Source organism: Equus przewalskii, chromosome 31 (genome assembly GCF_037783145.1).
Source record: "Equus przewalskii isolate Varuska chromosome 31, EquPr2, whole genome shotgun sequence".
Classification (NCBI taxonomy): Eukaryota; Metazoa; Chordata; class Mammalia; order Perissodactyla; family Equidae; genus Equus; species Equus przewalskii.
Window position 1 is genome coordinate 12,573,823 of NC_091861.1, and position 9,824 is coordinate 12,583,646.

A 9,824-nucleotide genomic window follows, 5' to 3' on the forward strand; every position below is an offset into this window, starting at 1 on the left:
TGGATGTGGGATGCCGCCACAGCATGGCTTGATGAGTGCTGTGTAGGTCCGGGCCAGGGATCCAAACCCACAAACTCCAGCCACTGAAGTGGAGCGTGCAAACTTAACCATTATGCCACCGAGCTGGCCTCAGCCTGATGGAATTTTAAGAATAAAAAGACATATACAAAGAAAAAGTCAGAAGCAAATGTGAAGGTAAGGTATAAACAGCAAAGCATTTTCAGTAAATCTCTCAGAGATGTGTAGGAAGGAAGGACTACCTCTTCTCAGGGATTTTGCCTCATTGTAGAATGAACTAAATGAGTCATCATAGATACAAGAGCCCCCCTCACTCCCTGCCCCAAATGTCCCAAATGAGAAGCAACATTATACAATTCACCAGAGGGGGGAAATGTAGACACAGTTATTTACCCTTTACACTAACTGTAATATAGGGATCAATGCACTGCCCGGCATCTTTCAGACCGATTTTCTCAATTCTGATAGTGAGTAACATCATTCCTGGTTCTGATGGCAACCTTGGTAATAAAGTACATGGCAACAGAGAAATTGCAATAAAAATGAGCTCCACCAATAATTTCAGAGTAAATATTTTAACAACACAGAGAAGATACAGCTTTGCTCTTAAGTGACTTAGTAACTAGCCAGGGATTATTTCCGTTTCCAAAACTCCCAAACACTTGATGTTATTCTTTTCACAGAAATATTTAATTCGACTCAAGATACATCTGTACTTCCATACCTTATAGTCAACACTAAAGCATGAATTACTAATTCAAGTTTGTTAAAAATTCAACCCACTCCAGGAAGCCCAATTAATTACCATGTAATTAATAATGTATATGATATACTCATATAATATATATAACTTCACATATACTCATATATATTTAAAATATAAAATATACTTCATACCTCAATATGAAGTGGTGGAAAAGACAGAAAAAGCTTTTTAAACACCTGTTATATTATCCTAAAGTTTGAGAAATTTAATACCAGAATGAATCAACAAATCTCTTAGTTACTACTGATAGAGGAAATAAATCACAATGCAGTATTTATATATTTAATTGAATAATTATACAGTCTAATTTCCCACTCCTTTCTTCATCCTATTCTATATGATCTATTCTCTCAGAAATTAGTCCTACTGAGAATGCCACATAAAACTACAAAAGCAACTGTATATTTGAAATTTTTTCCATATATCAAATTTTTTAAAACTGAAAAACCACCCAGAACAACACAAGAGCATTCCCCAAGGAGAAAAATACATGAAGGAAGAAATCAGCTGTACATTTGTTCATTTATGTCAAATCGTCTATGGAGAACAGATGTGAACAAAAGTTGATTGTAATCTAATATGTTTATAGTACCTCAAACTACAGAACCTAACATTTATAAAGGACTTTGATTGACATTCTTCAAGTTTCTATCCAACAATATGTTATCATACTTTTAATAATGAAGTATTTGAAGTACATGAATCAACAACTTATTACATTCAAAATGTAATTAACTGATCACAAAGAGGATTGAGGGAATTTTGGGGGCAATAGAAATGTTCTCATATTGGATCTATCAAATTGATAGACATACAACACTATAGATTTATCAAAAGTCATTTTTAAATGTAAGTGTAAGTTTTACACTTACAATGAGTGAATTTTATGAGAGGAAAATTACTACACAAATCCAAGAATCTTAACGGTGATACTTGCTAAAGAAAATTTTTGGCTAATGAAAAGTTAGAAGTAGAAAACCAAAATGGAACACTCAAAGCAGTATTCAATGCCATTTCAAGAGTAAGATTATACATCAGTGGCGTCAGAATATGGCAGAGTGAGCTGTTCCCTTTACCCCTCCCCCTCCAAAGTACAACTAAATGGACATTTATTGATTCATGGAAGACACCCACAGAGTACCACAGGATGCCAGAGAGAACCACACAGCTATACATCTGAAAGTGGATGGACTATCCCCAGGGAGGTGGTAGAGATAGGTGAGTACTCGCCGACCCCACAGCAACCCTGTACATGTGTGCAACTGCTCTCCCAGATGGAGCACCCGTAGCACCGCTATGGCCTTGAGGGTGGGAGCATGCCTCAGCAGGACTGCAAAACAGGTGATGGCTGCCCTGAGCCCCCACATGATCACTTTCCCATCCAGTGGGAAAGACCAGAGTGCTGCCACAGTCCCAGGGAGTGGCCCAGGCTCAGACCAGTGGGGAGGCCCAGCCCACCAAACACAATGGCCACTGAGACCTAGGAGGAGGCAGTGGTAAATCGACGCGCATGGGCAAATGACTTCCTGGCTGCCGAGGACACCCATAGTACTGCTGTGGCCCCGACCATGGGAGCATGCTTCAGGACTGTGGGAGCAGGCGGTGGCAACCCTGAGCCCTCGTGTGATCACTTTCCCATTAGGTGGGAGAGCCCACAGGGCTGCTGCAGTCCCAAAGAGCAGCCTAGGCTCAGACAGGCACAGCTGGCAGGGATCATGGTGGGCTCACAATACACAGCTCCTGACCCCTCCACTGGCAGCAGGTAGAATCTGTGACCAGATACTATCACTATGTTAAGGCACAAATCCACCCCATCAAATAGTATGAAGAGGTATATTAATACTGCAGACCAGAAGGAAAAAGACAAACACTCAGAAATCAATCCTGAAGGCACAAAAATTTACAATCTAAATGACAGAGAATTCAAAATAGCTATCATAAAAAAGCCTCAATGAGTTACAAGAAAATTCAGAAAGACAGTTCAATGAAATCAGGAATAAAATTAATTAATGGAGAGACTTCTTCACAAAAGAGGTTGAAACTGTAAAGAAAAACCAATCAGAAATGTTGGAAGTGAAAAATACAATGAATGAGATAAAGAAAAATCTGGAGTCCTTAAATAACAGAGCTGATATTATAGAGGACAGAAATATAGAAATGCTTCAGATGGAGGAGGAGAGAGAACTAAGACTAAAAAAAAAATGAAGAAATTCTCTGAGAAATATCCCACTGAACTAGGAAATGCAACATAAGGGTCAGAGGTATTCCAGAGGGAGAAGAGAGGGAGAAAGGAACAGAGAGCTTGTTCAAAGAAATAATAGCTGAGAATTTCCCAAACCTGGGGAAGGAGCTAGAATTACATGTAAAAGAAGCTAATAGAACTCCTAATTAAATCAGTGTAAAAAGACCTCCTCCAAGGCATATATTAGTAAAACTGGCAAAAGTAAATGACACGGAAAAATACTAAGGGCAGCAAGGCAGAAGAAAATAACCTACAAAGGAACCCCTATTAGCCTTTCAGCAGATTTCTCAGCAGAAACCTTACAGGCTAGGAGAGAGTGGAATGACATATTCAAAATTCTGAAAGACAAAAAACTTCAGCCAAGAATACTCTATCTAGTGAAAATATCCTTCAGATATGATGGAGAAATGAAAACTTCCCCAGATGAAGAAAAGCTGAGCAAGTTTATTGCCACAAGACCCCCTCCCCCAACAAGAAATGCTCAAGGCAGCCCTCATACCTGAAAAAAAAGGGTTTACAAAACCTTGAGCAAAGAGATAATTAGGCAGACAAAATCAGAAAATTGCAACTCTCCACCAGAACAGAAACTTAATTATAACTAGAGCAAAAACTTAATTATAACATTAAAGATAAAGGGAAGAAAAACATCAAGAATAAATATAATCACTTCATCTTAACCACAAACACAACACAAAACAGAATAGGCTGTGACAACAATAACCTAGATAGGGAAGAGGAAAGGGATGGAACCTGCTTAGACTAAGGAAATAAGAGGCTATCAAAAACAGACTATGTCATCTAAGAGATCTTTTATACAAACTTCACAGTAACCACTAAATGAAAAATCAGAACACAGACATAAATGATAAATAAAGAGAAAACTGAGAAAAACTTCAGAGAGCCACCAAATGGAATTGGCAGTCTGAAACACATGGGATGACAAACAAGGGAAATTCAGAACAACTGGAAAACAAGTGATAAAATGGCAGCATTAAGCCCTCACATATCAATACTCTCTCTAAATGTAAATGGACTGAATTCTCTTATAGTAATCAAAACAGCATGGTACTGGTGCAAAAACAGACACACAGATCAATGGAACAGAAGTGAAAGCCGAGAAATAAAACCACACATCATGGACACCTAATCTTTGACAAAGCAGCCAAGAACATACAATGGAGAAAGGAAAGTCTCTTCAATAAATGGTGCTGGGAAAACTGGACAGCCACATGCAAAAGAAGGAAAGTAGACCATTATCTTTTGCCATACACAAAAATGAACAAAAAATGGATTAAAAGACTTCATGGTAAGATGCAAAACCACAAAACTCCTAGAAGAAAATATAGGCAGTACACTCCTTGACATTGGTCTTAGAAGGATCTTTTCAAATACCACATCTACTTGGGCAAGGGAAACAAAAGAAAAAATTAAAAAATGGGACTTCATCAGACTAAGGAGCTTCTGCAAGCCAAAGGAAACCAGGAACAAAACAAAAGACAACACGGCAACTGGGAGAAAATATTTGCAAATCATATATCCAACAAGGGGTTATCTCGAAAATATATAAAGAACTCAAACAACACAACAACAAAAAACCAAACAATCCAATCAAAAATTTGGCAGAGGACATGAACAGATATTTTTCCAAAGAAGATATACAGATGGCCAACAGGCATATGAAAAGATGTTCAACATTGCTAATCATCAAGGAAATACAAATCAGAACTACACTAAGATATCACCTTACACCCATCAGAACGGCTATAATCACCAAGACAAAAAATAGCAAATGATGGAGAGGATGTAGACAAACGGGAACCCTCATCTACTGCTGGTGGGAATGCAAACTGCTGTAGCCACTATGGAAAACAGTATGGAGATTCCTCAAAAAATTAAAAATAGAAATACCATATGACCCAGCTATCCCACTACTGGGTATTTATCCAAAGAACTTGGAATCAACAATTCAAAGAGACTTATGCACCCTATGTTCATTGCAGCATTATTCACAATCGCCAAGATGTGGAAGCAACGCAAGTGCCCATCTACCAATGATTGGATAAAGAAGATGTGGTATATATAGACAACGGAATACTGCTCAGCCATAAAAAGACAAAATCGTCCCATTTGCAACAACATGGATGGATCTTGATGGTATCATGTCAAGTGAAATAAGCCAGAGAGAGAAAGACAAACACCATATGATTTCACTCATATGTGGAAGATAAAAAAATGCATGGACAAAGTGAACAGATTAGTAGTTACCAGAGGGGAAGGGGGTTGGGGGGTCGGCATAAGAGTTAAAGGGGTGCATTTATGTGGTGACAAATGATAACATACAACTGAAATTTCACAATGTTATAAACTATTATGACCTCAATAAAATAAAAATAAATAGAAAAACAAAAAAAGTAAGATTATGACATTACTTTTTCACATGAAATAGGTCTGTTACATATTGCCATACTCTAACACATTTTCATATTCAAAAGTTTTCTTATATTAAAGATAAAAGGTCTCTTACTGCACCCACTGTCAAACTATTTTCAAAAAATTTGTAACGGTGAAATCTAACACATATTCAGAAAAGCAAATAAAAAACAAGTGTACAGCTTAATGAAAACCTGGAAAGCAAACAGCCATGTAACCACCACTTGGGTCAAAAAATAAACCATTACCCAGGGAGCTTCCTCCTATCCCCACCCAATGCTCTTCCTAATCCCTCCCACTATACTGGCTTTTAAAGTAATTACTAAAAAGCATCCCTGTATAATAATGTTTTGCCTGGTTTTGAACTTTAGATTTATCCAAGCTGTTTCCAGGAGCTGTAATTTGTTCACTTTTATGATTCTATTGTGTCTGTAAATAGTATGCAGGTTGTATAAATATACCATAGTTTATGCATCAATTCTTCTGTTGATGGGCATTTGAGCTGCTTCAAGTTTCTGGAAATTGTTAACAATGCTGCTATAAACATTCTTGTATACATACTCTTGTGCACAAAAGCACATATTTCCAAAAGAGAGGAGTTACTGAGTCACATGATATATAACCTTTATGTTTACTATGTATGACAAACTGTTTTTCAACGTGGTTGTGCCAATTTCTACTCCTAGCACAATTCCCATGCTCCACATCCTCCATGACACTTGGAACTGTCAGATTCTTCTTTTTAGCCAATGTAGGTGTGGAGAAATGTTGGTCTAGCTTTAATGTGCATTTCTCCAATGATTAACAAGGTCAGAACCTTCTCATTTTAGAATCAGCATTTGGATTTCCTCTTTCCCGAAATGTCTGTTCAATTATTTTGCCCCTTTTTCTCCTGGAATGTTCATCTTTTTCTTATTTATTTGTAGGAGTTGTCTAATATTTTGATATCAGCTTTTTGTTGGATACACATTTTGCAAATAGCTTCTCAGTGGCTTTCCTTTTTTAAAAAAAACCTTTATGTTGAAGGGTAACATACATATTAAAAAGTGTACAAATTCTAAATACAGCTTAATGAATTTTTACAAAGTGAACACACCTGTGTAACAAGCCCCAGATCCAGGAAAGACATCAGGAGCATCCTAGGAGCCCTCCTGGTGCCCCCAAACACCCAATCACTCTCTCTCCTAAGAGGTAACAATTATTTTTGACTTCTAACACCAAAGATGAGTTATGCATGTTTAGAATGCCTTTTCTCTGTTAATGGCATCGTCCAATTATGAAAAATTCTGAATGTTAATATATTCAAATTTTTAAATCTTGGAATTCCTTTATAATCAGTGCTTTCTGTGTCCTAGTCAAGAAATTTTTCCCCCACTCCAAGGTCATGAATGTATTTTATCCTGTAAGAGCTTTATTGTTCTGCCATCCACATTTAATTCTATAATCCACCTAGAATTAATTTTTGTCTGGTGTGTGGTAGGAGCCCAATCTCATTCTATTCCACATGGACACTCAATTGTCCCAGCATGACTTATTTCAAAGACTGTCATTTCCCCCATTGACCTGCAGTGCCACCTCAATCATGAAGCAAGTGTAGGTCAGTTTCTGGGCTCTCCATTCTGTCTCACTGGACTGTTTATCATCTTTGCACCACTACCACTGTGTCTTAATTATCATAGCTTTATAAAAGTCTTGACATTTGGTAAAGCAAATTCTCCCACCTTGACATTATTCTTCAAGAGTCTTAATCACTTTTGGCCCTTGGCATTTCTATGTGAATTATAAAAACAACTGTCAAGTTCTTTAAAAAAAACAAAAAAACCTGTTGGAATTGCTGTGAAATTCAGATCAATTTTAAATAGTCACATCTTTACAAACTGCTTTTCCCAATCCATGAACTGGAATATAGCTCTACATTTATTAAAGATTTCTTAATTTCTCTTGGTAAAGTCTTATTTTCTTCACAAAGATCTTAGACTTCTTTCGTTGGATTTATTACTAGGTACTTGATATTTTGGGATACCATTATAAATGTTATAATATTTCATTTTCTAAGCAATTGTTGGTTGCTTATAGCCACAATCAATTCTTATGTACAGATTTCATATTCAGGAACTATGCTAAACTTTCTTATCAATCCTAACTACTTACCTGTAGGTTCTTTTGCACCTTCTATATACGTATTCATAACATTTGCAAACAAAGAGAGGGGCTTTTCTTTCCCTATTTTTTATCTTTTATTTCTTTTTCTTGTCCTAGTGCACTGGTTAGGACTTCTAGAACAATGTCGATGAAAAGAGGTAATAGTAGGTACTCTTGTCTTATTCTTGATTTGAAAAGCTATGATTTTACCATGAAACATGATTTGGGCTTGAAGTGTCCCTTAGAGAACACTTAGAGAAGTGTTCCATTCTCAGTCTGCTGGAACTTTTTAAACTCAAGTTTAGATTTAGAACGTAATTTAAAAATTTTTCTGCATCTATGGAGATTATGAGATTTTTCTCCTTAATCTGATGATGTGAATTACCTTGATATATTTTGCTTATTCAACAATATATTGTGAAACATCACTCATCAGTTCATGGAGATTTTTCTAATTATTATCTATAGTATTTTACATATTATAGTTTACTCAGCCAATCTATGGATGGCATTTAAGTTGTTCCCAATATTATACTATTACAAATAATACTGCAATAAATAACCTGGTGTACATGCAAGTATTTTTTTCATATTACTGGAAGTGTATCTTCAGAATAAATTCCTAGAAGCAGGTTTGCTGGGCCTAAGAGAAAATGTCTTTTTTTGTTGTTAAATATTGCTGAATTCCCCTCTAGAGGGACTATACCATTTTGTACTCCCACCAGTGATGAACGAGCATCTGTTCCCTACAGCTGCAGCAATGTAGTTTTAATCTGCATGTCTCTTACTCTAAGTTGAGTATCTTTTCATGTTTTCCCTACAGCTGCAGCAATGTAGTTTTAATCTGCATGTCTCTTACTCTAAGTTGAGTATCTTTTCATATGTTTAAAGGCTGTTTGTACATTTTTGTGTGTCTGTGTGTGTGAACTGTTCATGTCTTTTGCCCAATTTTCTAATGTGTTTGTGGTCTTTGTTGTCACAAGTTGAAAATTTCTTTGTTTATTAAGAACATTAACACTTATTTGTCTTTTTTACTTTAAGGCTTTATTTGACAGTCAAAAGGGGATTACTTATCCAACTTTCAAAGTCAATAGTAGATTCCCTCTTTCTTTTTCTTTGGTGAGGAAGACTGGCCCTGAGCTAACATCTCTCAGAGAGGGTCCACGAAATAGGATCATGGTTAAGGTTATGCTTTAGGCAAATGGAAAAGATGGCAATAAAATTTAGGTGTTCTGAATTGTAGCACAGATCTTTTTCATTCCATCATGAGGTATCAGAAAAAAATGGAAGCCATCCCTGATGGCTTAGTAGTTAAAGTTTGGCATGCTCCACTTCGGCAGCCCGGGTTCAGTTCCTGGGTGCAGAACCATAGGCTATTGTCTGTCAACAGCCATGCTGTGGCAGCGGCTCACATAGAAGAACTATAGAAGGACCTACAACTAGAATATACAACTATGTACTGGCACTTTGGTGAGGGGAAAAAAAGAGAGGAAGATTGGCAACAGATGTTAGCTCAGGGCCAATCTTCCCCAGCAATAAAAAAAAAAAAGTACAGCAATCACTCTAACTTGTTCTCCTTGATTTAGAAAACTTAGTGTCAGATGTGGTCAGCCAACTGAAGAGCGTGTTGACTTGTGATAAGATTATCTGTGAAGTCGGTACAGGTGTGATGGGTGTTGTAAATAAAGAACTGGCAGTGGTCTCTTTGTGGGGTTGATGGGGCAGAAACAGATTCAAGATCTGTCTCCATTCACTGAGTTTAAGGCTACATCCACATCTATGAAGATGACATAGAGAAGCTTCCTTGCAGGACTGAATAAGAGTGGACTCTTACTTGATGGCTGGTGATTTCTTTTGGGAGCATGAATCTTGGAGGAGGGAGGAACAGTCTCAAATAGATTTTTTAAAATTAATGTATTCAGAAGATGTTAGTCACATGATTTGTAGACCACAATCATCAATGGTCTGCTTATTTCCTCTTGAAATATTTAAAATATAAATATTCTAATTCAATCCAGCAGGAAAAGCCTGTGCTGTAAAGACAGATACATAACTGGATCCAAAAGGCTACTTACTCCTTCATTTAAAAATGGCCTGCTTGTCTTAACTTTTCCTTTCAGTTTTTCTCTCTCTTTTTTGGTTTTGGTTTTTGTTCATAATAATAAATGTTGCCACTTACTGAGAAGAACTATACACCAGGACGCATGCCAAACACTTCCTATCTGC